Genomic DNA, 19722 nt, shown 5'->3' on the forward strand with positions numbered 1-19722 from the left:
TCTATGAGTAACAGTCTTCCTTATTAGTCAGTCTTATAACAATTATTTTACATTGTAGTATGTAACTAACATGTTACATGTATTTTGTAAGTAGCATACTCAATGCTTCATATTCTTTTTGTAAACGCTATAACTTAAATGTTCTGTTAGTGAAATCCTTTTATTAATCTTTTGCATAGCCTGGGGGTTTTATGATTTATCTATGTGATAATTCTAATTTGATGTTTTGCTGCATACTATAGACTATTATGAGAGCAATTGCTTTAGGAAAATCTGAGTGTCCAAAAGATTTGGACAACATTTGTGAATGAAGTGTCAGCGATCTACATTTTAATTATGAAACATTAGTACACAAAACACATGTTGAATGAAGTGAGTTCTGAACCTAATTGTGTCATGTAACTAAATATTGATGGGACTCTTGTTTGTGACTAGCAGAATGTAGCCATTAGTTACTAAGTCGATTCTTTTTTTGCTTCAGGGAGACTTTATGCTAAAGTCATGATTAAACACAACTTCCATCTGTTGTAGCCTAACCTAATTATATCTGACCAAAACAAGAGCCATTGTGAATGTCCGCACCGGTTCACGTAAGCACAGTGTCTGGCCCAATGTATTTGCTCTTACTGTAGCATTCCCTAAATGTTTATGATATCATAATCCTTACTGGAAAATGTTGTCTGGAATTATAAATGTTATAAGTCACTTTCCTGTTTAGTCCTGCTTCTCTGCCAGATTAATAAGAAATAATATTCTTTCTCTGTGGACTTACTTAATTTCTTCCCAGAGCATTGTTACATGATAATTTGGAAGGACTTGTACAATAGGTCATGAAACATGCCCTGAATGGTTTTAAAACCTCCATCCTTCCAAGTTTTGCAAGTGACAACACATCCGCAAGCTTTACTTTATTTGGTTTTAATCTTTGAATCAAACTGTTTCTAATGATAGTCTCTTAATACCTAACAGGTGAAAACAAATTTTAAATTGTGTTGGGTCAGGTGAAGTTTGATACCACAAGGCAGTTCCGTATCACATAGTTGTTCAGGATGACAGCCCAGACTACCTCAGGGCATATCATTCCGTTATGTTTCATGACACCTTTGGCCCAAAGATTGAATAATACTGTTAGCTTCCCTATTTTGATCTTTTTACAGAGTGAAATGATTTCAGACTCTATCACATTGCTTTGATCAACATTTTTAGCTGTGGTAACTGTTTCATTTCATTTAAAACTGTGGTGATAAAAGACTAAGTTTTAAGAAACAAACTACATCCTTCACAAAAAGTCACAAAGGGAACAGTCTGTTGTTAAATGTGAGCAGATAACCAAACATTGACTTCATCCCCATTAGATCTGATCAAGTTTTATGTTGTTATTTCATGTACTGTGTAATTACTATAAGTGATCCTCAAATGTTTCACCTATTTTATTCCATTTATGGTTTTTATATTTCTTAATGTCTCCAAAATATTTTTCTCCTCTGTTTTGCTACACTATCACTAGCTGCTCTTGAAAAAGCAGCCTCTGGAATTTCTTCTCTCTCATTGCTATGCATGATAGTAACAATGAAAACATTCACGTACAAATTCATGAAGCCTTCTAAAAAGTTTCCCCCCCATTAATGCTTTGTTTCTTATATAGCTTTTGGTCGGTTAATAAAGCCCACTTTATTTTCAGCAAAGTGAACATCTCTAAATACTTGAGACAGGAAGGTTTAGGATGGTAATGATTCACGATGGGAATATTGGTCCTGTGAAGGAAAATAAGCTGTTAGAAACTGCTGTCTAGTTCTCACTGGGTGATGCAAAAAGTTGCAGTTGTGAGGAAATTGTGTCCTTTTTCTCATTGCTGTTCTATTGAGTCTAGAATCTCACTCCTACATGAGTGAAAAAAAGGGGGAATGGTCAAAGTCCAGAGTCCTTGCATTTATACTGTCCTGGGTGTAACATTACCTTGAAATAAGATTTTAAACTATCAGCAAGGTAAAGTAGTCACAAGCCAGACACTATCAGATTGCTAAATTGGTTAGGAATGATTAAAGAAAAAAAAGAACAAAACAAAACATGATTTTTCGGTTTGATGTGGAAACTGTGCAAGTTGTTAATTTTTGTTTAGAGATCATGCACCAGAGAAAAAAAGTATTGTAAGAGCAATCAATGTATGTATTAAAACCCAAGCACGTTATGTAGAGACCTGTTATTGTCAGTCAGTTTTGCTCATTCAAGCTTCTATATAAAACATACAATTTCTTGCAGGGACACATGAGATTAATCCACCCTCCCTTTGTTGGATCAGGAAAGGGTAATATAAATTTTGAGGACAGTGGAAACTGAGGGGGAAGCAGGACAAGGAACTTCATTGAGAAGAAAAAATAGAGGAAGGCAGGCACCAAATGTGGAGAATGAGAGGCGGCGGTTCATATTATTCCCAGAAAGTTTTAATCTTCATATTAATTTAGTAATTTGTAGGAAATTACATATTAGATCAAGTAAGTGACCTAGTTTGCCTGGTACCCTTCCTTTGACGGTTTTCAGTTTAGATGACTCTTACAGACAAGCCTGGAAAATAAATCAATTAGAAGTTGATGGATGCACTGAGTCTTCATGTACCTTAATTAAAACTGCACTTGCAGTTATCCATTTAGAGTTTATATAAATACATTTCATCTATATACATGTGTGTATGTATATCTATATAGGGATATGTGTGTATATAAAGAGTGAACATTTCATATAATCCTGATACAAAAAAAGAAAAAAGGTTTTCAGGAGCACTTTCCTGTGCTCTTGTTATCTCACAGACCACTAAAGCAATGATCAATTGTCAGTTAGACTTAGTTGACTATTGTACATTTCTGCATTGCCTGAAGTATGGTCTAAATTTTTACTTTATAATTTTTACTTTATTACTTTTGTTTCTGCCTTCCTTCTCTGTTTGTTCACTATACCAAATATGTCTTCTTTACTTTCTAAGTGAAGATTGTCATTACTTTTCTTCAGTTGTATTTACCTCTTTAGCCTTTCTTTGTGAATTACTCTTGTACATACTCCTATTTAAAGATGAAACTGCAGAAAGGGTAGAAAAGTGCATACCAGATGGTACCTGAATCAGAATGAGTAGATTACTATGTCAAGCTTTTGCAACCTATGTATTTTCACAAGTTTCACTATTGCTGACAGAGACACCTGAGAGAGAAATTTTGTATCATAAACTTGAAAAAAAAATCAGTGGGATGGCTTTACTAAACTGACAAACCGTTTCCCTGGAGTTTTCTTATGTAAGCTTTCACCTTAAAATGGCAGTTCCAAAGGTAACAGAATGTTACAGTAATTGGATGTAAACCAACTTTGTATGTCCTTTCATTACCTACATGAAACACAGTATTAAATAGAACTGAAAAGATAAAATGTTAGCTTTTTTTTTTAACTCTGCATTGTGTTCACTTGTATTTAGACTGCTTTTTTCTTACTCCTTATTATAATTCACCCAGAAAATCAGCTCTCTGCAAACCAAAGTATGCGTTGTTTGTGTTTGTGGGATTTGGGTGAGTACATATTTAAATAAGGAAACATAATAGGGAGATGGGAAAACGTTATTTGCCAGTAAAGGACGCAGGCAGTCACTGGAACATATGGAAATCCTTATTTGACTAAAAAGCAATAGCTATATTTTATTAGACTAAAACAAGAAAAGCTGGTGCTTGGAAAGCTTTTGGTTTGGGTCTAGCCTCCACTGTTGACATTTGTCAAGTTCCTGGTTTTGAATGCTGAAAGAGATGGACCGTGTGCAGAACAGAGAAACTTATGATTGTGGTCAGTAGTAAAAGAGGCATAGTAGTTGTGTTGAACGTGATTTGGTAAAACCCAATTACTAGGGATATTCCATGTATGTAGCTTTTCCAAGAGTGTTGGAATAGGCTCAGTGTCTCCTACTGCTGTGGGACGTGCTGCCTTAAACTAAACAGAGTTGTATGTTCTGGGCTTGGCGTGAGTCTACTCTCTTTATACACGTATCTTTCCAGTTTAAAGGACAGTGCCCCAACAATAACATGCAGAATATGATCTCCCTGGTAAGAAATAGAAAAATACTGAATAGAGATAGAATAGGATTGCTTTTTCTCAGTCTATGAAAATGTAGTAAGGAAAAAAACAGGCTGGTTACCAACTGAACTTAAAAATGTGTAATAATAATGAATAATAGTGATATAATAAAATGGACGCATTGCAATTTGTATCATTATTTTGATGAGATGACTGATGCGTGCAATGACTTCCTCTGCTGTCTGGTATTTCCTATCAGTGATGTGACCTTTGCAAGGCAGGCTGACAGCTTTATTGAAAGTGAATATCCAACTACATATGTAATTTTTTCTTCCATATGGTTGTAAACACACACTTATTCAATGCATTAAAATTAGAAAAAAGAATCACGATCATCTTACCATGCAGTTTCTTATCCCTTGAGAAACTGAGGAAAAAGAAATTTGTGCAAAACCTTGAAGGAGAAATGTAGTTTACTGTATCCAAATTTGTAAAATACCAGTTTATGGGTTTGGGTGGGGAAATCCTGTAATGCATGCAGAAAAATGGTCCTTTATAAATGAAGTTTATCATTAAGATAGTGAGGAGTCAGACAGGATTTGAACTATGCTCTTTCTTCCTTGCTAGTTGCTCAGATACTGGGACAGGGCTCTGTTTCATGACCTCTGTAACGTACAGTTCCTTTCTAGCTAATTATAATTACTACTGCTTTGAGATAGCTTAATAAACTAGCAGACATTGAATAAAATCTCTCTTCCTATGCAACCTACTGATAATAGGCACATGAATAACTCCAAGTGAGCCAAAACTGTTGTTTCTTAATTGTTAAATTTAATAAATCTTTTTGCTTCAGTCCTATCATCGTGCTAGCTTGTATCTGTAGTTTTCTGTAAGCTGCAATTTTTCTTTATAGGAAGAATCTACGCTGTAAGTCATGCATAAAAATAAGTGGATACATTTGGGGCAAACTGTGAAAATTACTTGTTTTTATTTATTTATTAGATATAGCTCACAGTCATAAATATTTCAAATGTTCATAAGAGTACCTGTATTTGTAGGTACTGCACAGTGCACAACTATTAACTTGAAATACAGAAGAAGCAGAAAAAGAGCTGAAACACTTGAATATTCATTATTTCCCATCTTGACTATAAACAAGGTATGAATAAGTGGCTGCCCACATAAAAAATTAGTTGTATGTGTCTACTGAAAACAATTAACAGAATATGTTGGTTAAGATGGATGAAATCTAAATCTAAAAGCATATTTTAACTGTTGTTCCCTGTTGGGAGATCACTTTGTTCAAAGTTCAGGTACCATTATCTTTGGGGATCATACAAGTCGACAGGGTAGGTGTCTCATGCATAGACAAACATTTTTAGCCTGTCAATTCATTACTGTATGTTTGACTTTCGTTTGGAAAAATATTCTTTTTGTCACTGCCCTTGAGCCAGTCTGTGTCAGTTTTATTTATATTGAATAGTAATAATTTATTCAGAACTACTCTGGTTGACTCTAAGGATTGTTCACACACTAACTACTTCGTGTATTATGAATCATGATGTATGGATATTTACTGCTTTTGACTCAGTTTGGGGGGGAATAATATCTAAATTAAGCAAAAATTAGAGATACTAATCACAAAGACTTCTTTATTTTGATTTAATGGTCTTTTTAATTTATTTATTTCAATACATTGTTTAATAGCTTCATTTAAGAGTTGGTAATACTAACTGTGCTAATAATATTTGGGTCCAAACACCTTATCTAAGTCTAAAACTTTCCCCTTCACCCATTTACAGTTGTAGATTGTTTTCTATGTTTTCCTTTAAATCTTTCAGTAATGTCAGTCTGTTTGAGGGTTCTTTAAAAGAATCTGATGGCAAAAGAGGCACAACAACCATCGCGGATTATTTCTCTGGCTCTTCAGTACTGTGATAAAGATGTATTTTTGTCAGCAGAGCATAACTTAAGAATTCACATTCTGAACAAAGGAATGCATGTATTTATGTATTAGTCTTTTTTTAATAATAGTTATCTAAATTAACCTACATATATGACTTTAATGCTATTTGTAGCTAGATTTTTCAAATTATGACAAAGAAACTGCTTATGTCTGATGACTGTGTGAATTGTTCTGATGCTGAAGGTTGCTACACACATTGCAATACAAGTTGATATATGTAGGGAGGGACAAAATTTCTCTTGTCATTGTCACATATCTTTTGTTTAGAAGCAGATTGCGTTCCTGAATAACCAGCACTTCTCTGTCACTCTCACCTGGCCTTATGGTTGTTAGGTGGGTCTGGGATGTTAACCCTTATTAAAATACTGTGAATAAAGAGTAGCCACTGCTACAGCTTATAGGCTATATCAGTGATTAGCAGAAAAAGTAAGTGTATTTTAATTCTATGATTTAGCTAAAAGCTGGGAAGGAATTGTCATAGTACTGCTGCACTCCACCCATACGAGGAAAATTTGCTATTTAAATTCTGTTGTTGAATGTTGGGGTTTCATTATTTTTGTTAGAAAATTCTAGACTATTGCTTTTTGAGGCAACATTGATTTCAAATAGCTCTCTTCCTCAACTTTTCTGATATCTGTTCATTTTCCAGAGTGTTGCTTTCCTGAATAACATAAATGCAAAATGTTTTGGTAAAATTTAAATTCCATAAGAATTGATTCATAAAGCACTTTAGGTGGTAAACTCTTGTAGACTTGATTAGAGTTGCCTTCAGCATTTGATGAATTTCTGTACCAGTGATAAGAGATGGTCTCTTTTCCTAAAAATGGCTGGAAAGTGTCAGAAGTAGCGCATGGCAAGTTTGGAAATATGCAACTAGGAGCTTGAGTGAAAGCTGGAATATGTTCCTAACTTGCTGCCTGATGCCTCAATTGATTGTCTATCTTGAGGTTTAGCTTTGATTATTCCAATTTTCCAGAATATTCCTTATTCTTTGGAGCAATGAAGTAGAATAAAATATTTTTATAATTAATTTTAAATAGCTATTGTATGTATTTTCTCCATTTCTTTATAACATTATTTATAATGTATAAATATACATATGCTTATAATGCATAATGTCTTTTTTATAATGTATACAGGCTTATACTATGTGACATTTAATGTCTGCAGTGCTCAAAAGCTCTGTTCTGGATAAGAATTTCCTTTCTTATGTTAGCATAGGGCAATATAATGTTCAAATATATTTGAAGAACAGGTTGTTTTTAGGACCTGCTAAAGCAGGTTATATTGTTTTAATTGATTAATCTTGCTGGGTAGATGAGCTGTTCTTTCTTACCAGGTCCACAGCTAATCTCCTTTTCAGTTTGAGGCTGCTGTGAGGTATGCTTGGAGTTGCACATTGTCATTGATCATGTGATATCTTCCCTGATTTCCTTCGTTATTGTTTTTTGTGTATGTTCATGCATGCAGATAGTTGTCAGTTGGGTCTCTGACATTTAGATGTTTCTGTCTCCTGGAACTTATCCTGAAGTTTTAAACTTTGGCTGGTGCACAGCATTTTATGAGACTCGTTATGATTTGTGCATGTTTTAATGTCTGACAATTTAATAACTACATGCTACTTCTTTTCTACTACATAATACTGAACAATAACTACACTTGAAGGTTTGTATTTTCTGCATGTTATTAAAAGGAAAGGTATGCCTCAAGGTGTTTTGTAATAATTCTGCAGTCAAAGGCAGAAATCAGAAGGGACAAAACTGATCTGACACTGCTTCAGCTCATGTGAAGCAGTAAATGTATTAACTTTGGTTCATTTGTGAAGTAGACATAATTTGGGATTAAATATTACAGCGTATGTAATCAGGGTTTATTTCTTTAAAGTACTGGAGCAGTACTGTTGAAAATACTGAACCATAAATATACTGAAGAAGTACTGTTGTTTGATTTTTATTTTTTGTTTGTTTGTGTTCTTCCTGTTCAGGCATTCAGTACAAGTTGTTAACAACATAGTCTCCTCAAATTTTGCTCTTGCAAAAAAGGAAAAGGGTTTTTTAATCTGATTTAAGATATAATATGTTATTACGGTTATTTGTATATATATTTGACCTATCGAAGTTAATTCTGCTAAAATTAAAGTGAAATAATCCTGTCAGATATCCTTGAATTAGAAAAATTCCTAAACATTTGCTTGGTTTGGAGGAGGCTCTTGAATTTACGTGTCTACACTATAGGAATGTTCTGACCACAGGGTTCTTACTGCTCAGGAAAGAGTCTGTCTCTTTCTTCATTTCTTTCCCATTTATCTCTTCTATTCTTTGGAGACAAACATCCCTGTGTGTGCAGGTCCTTTTGTAAGAAAAAGGTGTTATGACTTTGTTTGCAGCCCCCCATTTTACTGTCTCTCTTTTCCCTAGAGTACTTCAAAAGTCTGTATTTCCAGTACAGAGCTTGGAGGCTCTAACAGGCTTTTTTTCTGTGGTTGTTCCCCCACCTCCCCCCCAATATCCAGCCTTCCTTTCAGTGACCTGGCCTTTTCAAGTGGAATAATATTCTTCATGAGAATTTCCTACTAGATCTACTGCTTGAATCTACTCAATGAATATATGATCTTTCTTGATAGCAAAATGGGAGCCGACTACCTTTGAATCTAGCCAAGAATTTAGGAAAATCTAGCTTTTAAGTAACTGTTTGCCTAACAAACTACCTTTGGCTTTAAGCTCCATACGTAATGAAGTGCTTTTTTGGTCTTGGGCCAGAAGCCTCAGCACCATGCACAATCATATCATTGATTTGCTAGTGTGCCATTATTTCTCATAAGGCTAATGCCATAAATCTCTTTATACTTTACTGCAGATAACAGGTAGCAGACTCCCTTGACTCTTTCCTGAAAATGGTCAGCAAAAAGTTGCAGAGTTCCCAGGGCTCATTTGAGTTCCCCCAGTGACATCTAGGCTTATTCCAGGAAAGATGATACATCCTAATATCTCCAGGATCTTGTAAATGTGAAAGGAAATATATAACACACAAGCTGCTGTCATTTCAGGAAGTTTCATATATTTTATGTACTTAAAGGCTTGAGCAGTCATTTGATTGTGCAATTTGACCTCCTGCATATTTAATGGCCAGAGGACCATTAAATTGCTCTGTTACCTATGCATTAACCTCAGTAACTTCTGTCCTGTTGCCTTCAGGAGTCTCTAGAACAAACATATTTATTTTTCAAAACTTAATGTCTGAAGTTCATTTTCTAAACTCTATGGCTAGCTGTGAGTTGCACACCTAAATAACATGATCCTCTAAAAAGGCTAGTAAATCAGCAACGTCCGCTGAAAGACAAAGAACATCTACCTTAGCAAGTACTGAAGAGCCAAGGCTACTACAGATGTTTGCACTATATTTTTAGATTAAAAATAGCATCATGCTATAGAAATAAAAAGTGGCAATTTCTGAAGTTCCACCTAGCAATGAAACAACCCTTTATTTCTTCTCTCTTTCATAGGCTGTTACTCTCTCTCTTATGGCTGTCAATACAGCTAGTCTAGATATACAATCACACAGTTGAAGGAATATTTCTCACCTGACATTCATTCTATCATTGTTCTAATAACTGAAGAACAATAGTATATGTTTAGTCTAAAAAAAAAAAAATCTTTGTACCTACTTATTTAACATGACAGTTGTTGATTTGTTGTTGTCTTACTTGAAGCTACCAGAATGTGGAAACATTTTTAAACTCTTCTGGAAGTCCAGCCTGTTTACAGTAACATCTGTTGATTATTTTCCTTTGATATTAACAGAATGCAAAGCAGGATTTTCCATTTAGTTTGGCTGTGAATCCTTTTTGCCAATGAACTACTTGTACCTTTTAAAAAATAGTAAATTAGATTTCCATTTTAAAGTACTAATTACTAAAAGGAAATATAGAGAAATAAGATATTAATGCCCAAAGAATTCAGTGGATATAGCACCATTAAATGGTCATTTGCTTGCTTGCTGGCTTATTAGTTTGTGATGTTGCTTCACAACAGACATTATGCTGATTATATGAGCATACAGATGTGTGACAGGTAACACCGTCTATGCGTGATTGTCTAAGTTAAATCCAGAAAAGTGACCAAAAACCTTGCCTGATTTATTTCAGCTTTACTAACACCATTTTAATCATGTAAAAGTAACAACATACCAAAAACCAGAGTGCAAGTCTTATAGTTGTTAATATTTATTTTATAGTTTTATTTTATTCAATTTAGGAATATAATGCAAGGATGCATTTAGAATGCTAATGGTTTTGGTGGTATTTATAATTGTACATGATAGTGTGGCTGGAGTTTCTATTTTTTGGTGGTTGTTTTCCTTTCCATATATGTGTTTTCTTCCTGTTTTCCTTCTTTCTGTGATCCCTTTTCTTTTATTCCCACTGCATTAAGGAGGTCATTATTATTTTTTGCCAAAGGCTTGACTTGTATGCATTTTGGGTATGTTTGCGGAGTGTTTATTCTTAATGTTAACAGTTCGGACTAGGTTTGTGAGATTGTCAGCTTTACATATAATCCAGCATAAAAACTTGCATTCAGTCCTAATCTGTAAAATGCTACTTAAAAAAAAAAAAAAAAAAAAAATCAGTAAAAATAAGGCTTCTTATGGGTTTAGCTTAAATCCATTTTGTTATGGAAACTAGTTATTTTTCCCTTCCCTTTTTCTTGTTCTGATTATGGATTTTATAAATGCTGCTGTTTTATTAGCAAAGAGACAAGATAAATACATTTTGAACCTTCTGCTCTCTAGTTGTATGTTTAGAGCCGAGAACTCATTTTTTGACAATAGAACTTGGATCACTGCTGATAAATTTAAAAATGTAAATAATGGAAGAAAAAACCCCACCGAAAATTTGTAACTAACTAGATTTTTCCACTCCATAAAATATTTTGTGTTCAGCACATTCAAAATACTCCTATGGTGAAATTATTCAGAAAAATGAGACAAACACTTTAGAACATTTTCCTGATAATCCAGGTAGTCACCTATGATGTGGAAGAGCCAAATGATAATTCTGTATTCTGCATGACCATAGGCGGTCCAGACAAAGGATTGCTTCTTCCAAAACCTAAATGAATGATCTAACCACTGGGTTTATGAACTCAGCCTTTTCCTTGTTGGTCCAGTGAATATTGAGATATTTGTATAGTTTTCCTGCAAGACTTGAGAGACTAACTCAACATTGAATATTGAGATGGTTCAGAGTAAGAACTGGAACGTCTGCGCTTCTTCCAGGGTTCAGGCTGTGTACTATTGTTAAGAATTTTACCAAAAAATTTCTTTCCTGAACCTCACAAAATTTTTGCCTTAAAAATTCTTGAAACTAAGTGGAGCTTTTCCATGAGAACTTTCTATATCAGCTGATCATGTTTTCTGATTAAAACAAAACAACCCCCCCTCAACTTTCTGCATTATTAAAAAAAATACTGTTCTGACCAGCTCAGGAATTTATGAAGGCACAAAGACATGATTATTTATCTTCTCTTTTTTTTTCTTTTTTTTTCCAAATCTTGTAATTAAAATAAGTGATACAAATTTAACAAGTTGTCAGAGCTATCCATAGGGAAATTCTTTATCTTATCTTGATAGGTTTTTATACGTTATTAACCTTTTTTAACATCCATCTGTCTTTGCTAAGGATGCCTAATTGTGAAAATTTTACACATCTTAAAAGCTATAAATAAAACCCCAAACAAAACCCAGCCTGAAATTTTAGGCCGGATCTTATGTAAAAGTGAAACAATCCTTTGTTTCTCAGAGAAGTGTAAACAAACATGCTAATAATTCAAATGCAAAAATCCATCAATACTTTTGCTTGCAGGCTGGAAAACAGTGAATTATTTCTTGCAAAAATCTGCACTGTTTTTAATGCTCTGTGACCATGTATCTATTAATAGCCCACCAGCTCTGATCCCCAAACCAAATCTAAATCCATACAAAAAGTAGTTTTTAAAAAAAGGAATAGCTTTCTGTTGTATTCAATTACGTTAATTTAACTCCACTGGGCTTTAAGTTCTGGTCCTTTAAATTGCGATGTTATAAAAGGCACATGAGCATTGGGCCATTGAGACTTTTGGTTCTGCTGATGTCAAAAGAATTTATATGCAGGGGAAACTAAAAAAAAAAATTGCTGAAATATAGTAATATATAAAATACAAATATGCAAAATAGGTACATTAAACTCTATAAATCATAGTTAATTGGACTGGGGCTTGCTTTAATTTAATTAGATGTGGCTCTCTGGCACTAATGCCCGGAAAATGTTCTGGTCTTAAGGTCATTGTTTCTATAAAATGCTAATGTTCTAAGGGTTTTCTCCCATTCCAATTGTCAGTGCAACCATTAATTCCTGTGATTTATAGGGTTAAACACTAGGAACTAGAAAACAAATTGAGGTTCCTCTTATTGTAAGCTTTGGCTAGGAATAATAATCCTGAGTTGGGTACAAGTAACTTCCATTGTCTCCCCTGGAGAACACAATTCCATGTCATCCAAGTGCTCTTTACCCCAGAAATATGTTTCAATAGAAAGAAACAGTATACTGGTTAATCTATTTTTTAACTTATCTTTCACTTCCTCACTATCTCTAATCAGATTTTAAACTCTCTGAGACAGAAGCTGTCTTTGTAAACAAAACCCTAGTAATAATTATGCCTCTAAAGAAAATGATGATATTTGAGAGTCTAAGATGACAATAGCTCAAATAAGTATTTTTTCTTTTCTTTTTTTTTCCACTCTTTGTCTTTATATGAAGTATCACTTCCATTTAGTGAACATTAAAAAAGAATCTTTTTCTGCAAGTTATATCTAGTGTCACATGTACGCATCCAATAAATATGAACTTCCCCCAGTATGAGTGAGTTGACTCATGTAGTTGGGTCCATGAATGAAGTAGAAAAAGAACCTCACAGATTTCCAAAACTGGTTCCTAATACTGAAGATGATAAAAGAGAAAACATTAAGAATACACAGATACAGCAGAGGGTAACATTTCAAAGTGTGAAAACTTAACCTCAGGTGAGTTCAATTTTGTGCATTATTGCTTTTAAAATACTTTGGTATTTTGCAAGTTGAATTGGAAGATTAGCTTTACAGAAAAATAGAGTAAATCTTACTTTAAACCTGGCAAAAAATCTAAGCAATTCCATGCTAAGGTATATAAACAGGGTTTTTTTCCAGAACTTCTGTTTTGCAGCTATGAAAGGGTGGGGCTGAATTGCTATAGCAAACCATATTAACAAAAAAAAAAAAAATCCCAACCCTCAAAGCGAAGAACAGCAGCAGAGGGCATTCTGTGCTTATTAAGGACTACCAGATACTAATTTCTCAGTTGAAAAGGTTATTTAGAAACTTGTAAACCTGCACGCTGTCTTGTGGCTACTTAACAGTTAGGTCCTAAGGGGCGTAAATGTATTCAACCGATAAGCCAAGTTTAACAACTCTTTTATTGATTTGAGACAGAATAAGATCCAGAACACTTACCAATAAATATTCTTGTTCTGCGATTCTAAGAGCTATGGTCCAGTTCAAAATGATCAGCAGATGGAAAGTGATCAGAATTTAACGATTCCATAGTATTGTTCTAAGGTATTTTTCTTCACTTCCAGTTTGCAGTTTCACTCTTCCCGTGCTCTTTTCAGATGATTTTGGTGTGAATGTAAATAAAGGCAAAGCTGATTACACTTGATGTTTCAAATAATCCTTTTGTCTTGGGCACAGATGAAGAAATATAAGATGTGAGAGAATGCTGTAACTGCAAAATTTAGCTATTAATTCTTCTGGGAACTGCCAGTAATTTGTTTGGGGAGGTCATAACTTCTTTCTTACAGCTGACAACTGTTTCTAGAACCATTGTGGGAGACCTATTGCCTTGCTTTTCCTTAAGAGAGTGCAGAAGACATTTATTTATTTATTTACAAAATTATACCTAATGTTGGAGTTTCCTTCCTCCCAGATTTTTTTCTGTGGATCTTTTTCTTAGGTCCAGTACAATTCTACTATGTCTGAGAACCAGACCATCTTTAAGGAGAGCTTCACTGGACTGAAGACAGTGCCAGCACCAGGACTTTCCTCTACACCTAGGTTTCTAGAGAACTTGATGTTTTCTAGGTAAGCTTTTTTCTATATAGAGCGATGTGTATATATATATATGGCTTCTGAAGGATCTGTTTACAAAGTGTGATGTGTTTTGTTGGGTAAAGGCTGACATTCCTTTTCTTCGGCCATTTGTCATTTTTTTGCTTCATGAATAAAATAATGCTTCATTGTATTGTATACCATTAATTTGACACAGTAAAACTAATACAAAGCAAAAGAAAACAAATCCTTTTAGTAGCACTTCTTCCAAGCTGACTAGTGCTGCTTTGTGCCCAATCTCACCTGACTGGTCTGCCCTGTGTCAGAGCTCTGTCTCAGCTGCAGCAGTCTCCAACAGGCACACACCTTGGCGGAGGTGAGAAGCGAAGAACTTGGAAGTCTGATTGCTGGAGAGCAGCCCATCGTTGCATTAGCTCACGTGACGTTCTCCATGATATCAATGTCAACTGAAATCAAGGTGGAAAGAGAAAGGTTTTTGAAAAAGCTGGACTCTCTAAGAATGGATTAACTCATCTTTCTTTAATTCCTCTGGCAATTGTGGAACTGAAGTGGTGAAGCATGATAGTATGGGAATATGAACATTCTATCGCAAATATAGAAATTTAGATCAAAATGTGCCTGCCTACATAGTGGAACTGTCTTTAGTGGTAACTACCCATATTGACAGCAATTGTCTTATGAAATAAGTATACATATTTAAGCATAAACACATATTTTGAGAATTAAGGAAAAAATCAAAAATATTTCATTGTAATATGAATAGGACTATTTACTTTCCTCTAGGTTTTGAAACTGAACACAAGGGCACTGTAAAAATGTATCAATATCATTAGTTCATTATGGATGAAAAATTATTTTTGAGTTAGACTGAACAGCAAATAATGTTTACTTTCATTACAAAATGGGCATTTGTCTTCATAAAAAAAAGAGCAAAAGTAGTTAAAGAGTTTATGGTCATTAGAGCAAATAGTTGAAAAGTTTTGATTTGTAGGTTTGTATACTTCTATATAATTTCAAACTAGTTTTGAAGTTAAAGTGAATAGTTCACATAGAAGTCTATTCCAGTAGATCTGTTGCAGTAATCTTATACAGTAGGAGCCATGTCTCCAGACTGTCACAGTCATTGTTTCATTTCATCATGACACTCAAACGTGTCGTCTCAACAGAATTTTTCTGTCAATGTGATGAGATTGTTGTGACATCTGCAAACCCCTGAAGTTTATGGGAAATTGGCTTTCATAACAGCCTGTAAAGGGACTGTGGTATACACTTAGTGATTCTTTTTAACTCACTGTAACTACTTTAGCCATCGTACATCAAAGGCATTTAAAATTGTACATTAAAAGTACTTTAGCTATTTGAAAAACATCATTCAACCTATCAATATGACTAGTAAGGCAATCTGTACAGATCTGTGAAACTGGTCCTGGCTTTAGGATTTTTTGTCTTAAGTTAAAAATGGGGTAAAAACGAATGTGCTATATTTAGAGGAAAGAGGTGTAACACTTTGGATGCAGAGACTGTCGACATAAAGAATGAGCAGTGTAAATTGAATAACAGATTACGTTCCCTGGTTTGCTTTTCTAGGACCAGATCTGAAGAGAAGAAAGACAGTTCTACTTCTGCATTTTTACTAAAGCAAGCATAGGTGAAGAAATTCCAGACAGACTCAGAAAAGCTAGTAGACCAAAGCAGAAGATAACCTTTTACGCAGAAAAACTGCAGCTCTGGAAAAAGCATGTTGAAAATCTCATTATAGCAATGCTTATTTGCCTGGTGGGCCCCAAGTTTCATGTTTATTCTCATTCTACAATTTAATAACTTTCTAGATTGCAATTCACTCCATGCTGGCTTTTTGGATTCTTCTTGGACTTTATTTTCGTACTCTGTGAAAACTGGCTGTCCCTTGCTCCTCTTGTAAGGATTTTGGTCCCTACTTTATCTTTAGACACTTTCCCTGTCTCTCCCGGCCTTTCCTCCTTGTCCCCTTTTATTTCCTTGGATCTGTGGCACATGGGAGCAGATGCTTGGTTGCCCTCAGAGAAGAAGCAATGGCTATGTGTTTCTAGGCGGTACCCAGTGAGAAGCAGCTTCTGACCAGCTGCAGTCTTTAAGGGAACACAACAAAGAGTGGCATTTGGTTACTGTGTATGGTCAAGTACACTAACTGTACTGTGCACCTGGTATAAGTACAATCTTTGATGTTGATATCAGCATTGCTGTAAGGTCATGAGTTCAGGTTTAATTTTAACAATTTTATAGTGTTTTTCTTTTCACTTAAATCAGCCTGTCAAACGGAAGCTTTTTACAAAACTTTGAGAATTGTTCTGGGCCGACTGCTACTGAAACTTTATTGACTTCTCTAAAAATCAGTCCTCTTCCACTTAAGGAGAAACTTTTTTTTAATGTCTGCATAGAACAACTGAAAACTGAGGTCTCCATCTGGAAGAAAGTGCTGATGTTTTGAAATAGTTAATATGCTTAGTCTGAGCCTTAACAGCACTATGTTTAGAGGCTGTGACAGAGCTGAGAAGTTGATTTGTTACAGAAAGCAGGCTCAAGCCCCGAGTCATCCGCTGACCTGCTTGTTGAACCAAAGGCAGATGGATATAATGTTAGTCAGTTGTACGAGACTGGCTACGGACACTGATGTACATTTAGCATGCTGTACTTACAGTTCCTGTAAACTGTGGGAGACCTATGTCTTGAGTTTGTCCAGTCCTGTTGCAAGAGAGAATTCTTACTATTAACTCTGAGGGGAGAAGGATTTCATATTTACATTTTCATTCGGGAATGCTACCTTCTAGCAGATGGCTGCATTAGAAAAAAGTGATTTATAGATATTCTTTGGCTGTGGATTATTCTAGCGCAATACTGGCTCCCAACCTTATAAAAGGTCAAAGCCATTATAGATGGATCCATTTCATCTCCTACTGAAATCAATGGAAAGACTTCAGGGACTTCACAGGGAGCTTAGCTAGCATAACAAAGTCTTCCTGAGAAGCACTATGTGGCTTAGTTGAAACCCACCAATTATTATAATGTGATTTGCTGCAATGTCTGGGTAATGTTACAGTTATACAAGTTCTCTATTTAAGAGCATGGTCCTAAAATTCAGACTGTGTCAAGTTAGTACCATTTTCACTAAGCCTAAAATACATAACAACTATGGTAATTATTTTACCTTATTTAAGAAATAAGAGGGGCTTATTTTAATTTAACTTCTCATTCCACAGTAGTAGTGATTTGCATTAGACTATGATCTTTGTCCCACAAGTACATAATCATGTAAGTAAAACAAGTGTATTTAAGCATTTTCTTGAGTAGAGTATAAATACAGGCTCTAGGACAGTCACTTTTACAAATATGCTTATGTCCTAACTTTTTCATTATTCTGCAAGCATCCTGAAGTGACGATCATGTGTAAATAACCTACTATGATTTTCTGTTTCAAGCTAGTGTTCTTCTTGATTCAAGGGCCATGGAAAATTTGTCATTCCATTGTCTTTTCCTCTTTCCGAAGACTGTGTGAGATATCTTTGATTTACTTCTTCTGAGGGTGTCCCTGCCTGGCAATAAATAAATACATCTCTGTTTTAATGCTATTTCTCCCCTTGGGTGTCTTTCAAATGCTTTTAACTAGAAGGGATTTTTCTGGAGTAATGCATCAATGCTAGTAAGACCTTGTTCAAATTGTGGAGGCCAGTAATAGCAACACGACTGGCTCTGAAGGAGGTTAAAAGAATGTTAACCTTGTATAAAGCTATGTCTGTTTCCCATAGGGATGCTCATCTAGGTTTGACAAGTTTAATTAAGGAAGATGAGCAGAATTTGGAAATGTTCCCTGAGTTTCCTAACAGTTGGGAAACAGTTTGGATGTAGATAAAAGCACGTGCTTTAGTTGCAGAGGATGAAAATGAAAACAAGGAAGGAAAAAAAACCACAAAACCCACAAAAAAGAAACCAAACCCTTTTCTGCTGTTGCCTGCAAAAGAGTCAATTATTAATGCTACTACAAAATTATAAAAGTTTTTTTCTTTCTCTTCAACTAATGTGAAGATAGAAGGGAAAGCCAAGTATCAGGCAGTGAAATTCACGGTTTTCTCCAGCTACCAGAACTCTGATTTTTCAGGTTTAGAATCAAGACAGTAAACTCTTATAGAATCAGACATGAATGACTATATATTTTAAAAAAATAATGAAAAAAAAATCTGATACTGAAGTGTTGGTTCAGAAATAGTTCATAGTTTTCTGAATAGTTCTGAAGGGATCAATTATTGTATCCCTGGAGTTTAGCTATAAAACAACTAAAGTGGAAATCTGAAAATGATAAATATTATTTTGCATGTTCTTCTTGCTTTATACGTAGCATGTGTTTTATTTTCCTTATTTTATTCCTGTACTATAATGGCTATTGTGCCCTGGATATTTATATGCAGCTTGATATATGTATATATTACTACTATTATTTATTATATAAAAATGCTTTTCAGCCATTTTGTAGCAATAACAAGACCGAACAGCTGGACACACTTGATAGGTCTTCCAAGGAAAGAAAGTATTTCATGATAAGTAACTTTTAGGTATATAAACACTTTGGAGTTCAGTATCTACTGTTTCTGGAGAGGCTTAGGTGCGTATCCATTACACCTTCCAACTCAGTGCCAGGCCAGACATACCTGAGCTAAGTCCGAGGTAGTTACATCAAGATGCTTTACTGCAGCAAGATGCAAGGAGATGAACTTTTGTCCAAGAAGTAGGACCTTGTTGTTCCTGTGTCTGAATATGTGAACTGTTCCTTATCTTTGCACGGAAAGAAAATGAATGCACACCTACTAGTGTGGTCACTTGCCTGACACAGCAGAAGTGTCCTACTTAATCTGTGTCATCCCATTACTGTGTATATATTTCATGATAAGATGTTGCTTCATAAAGCAGATGGAAAGGGGGCAGCAAAGGTTTGAATCTCCTTGAACAGAGAAATTAATTAATTCCAGGTGAAATGCTGTTTTAACCATTGCCTAAAGGGGAGCATTGTTTCAGGTGTGAGTGCTTGCTGGCACAGGTGCTGCAGGTGAGGTAGGCAGAAGAACGTGCAGCCTGTGGCCTTTCATGCCTTGCAGGGTACAGGATGGGTGCTGAGCTGCTCAGGCTGAAGTGTTTCTGAGCATTTCCTGACACAGAATTGAGGCAGCTAGGAACTCTAAACTAAAAATATTGGTGCCCACAGATTCCTAAATCTCCTCTTCAATAATAGAGATAATTCTCTGGACATGCTTTGGTGGCAGCAAATCCAGACCAGTGTTGTTTGGCAAAGGGCAGCTTGCGGAAACCAAACAGTGGTCACTGGAAATGTTGCTTCATCGTTGACTCTGTTGAACATTTGGGAAACAGAGGAGGAAACTGACTGGGAAACTAAACCATCCTTCAAATTGATGAATTCCCCTTTTTGCAGCCGATATTGTGATCTAAGGATGAAAACTACAGCCACTATGGTAAATCAATCCCATTGGACTTAATTTGGGGAATTTTCGGCATTAATTACGTTGTTTCTTGTTAGGATCAAAATAGATCAC

This window comes from Pygoscelis adeliae, unplaced genomic scaffold (assembly GCF_000699105.1).
Source record: "Pygoscelis adeliae isolate BGI_AS28 unplaced genomic scaffold, ASM69910v1 Scaffold66, whole genome shotgun sequence".
In the NCBI taxonomy this organism is placed as follows: domain Eukaryota; kingdom Metazoa; phylum Chordata; class Aves; order Sphenisciformes; family Spheniscidae; genus Pygoscelis; species Pygoscelis adeliae.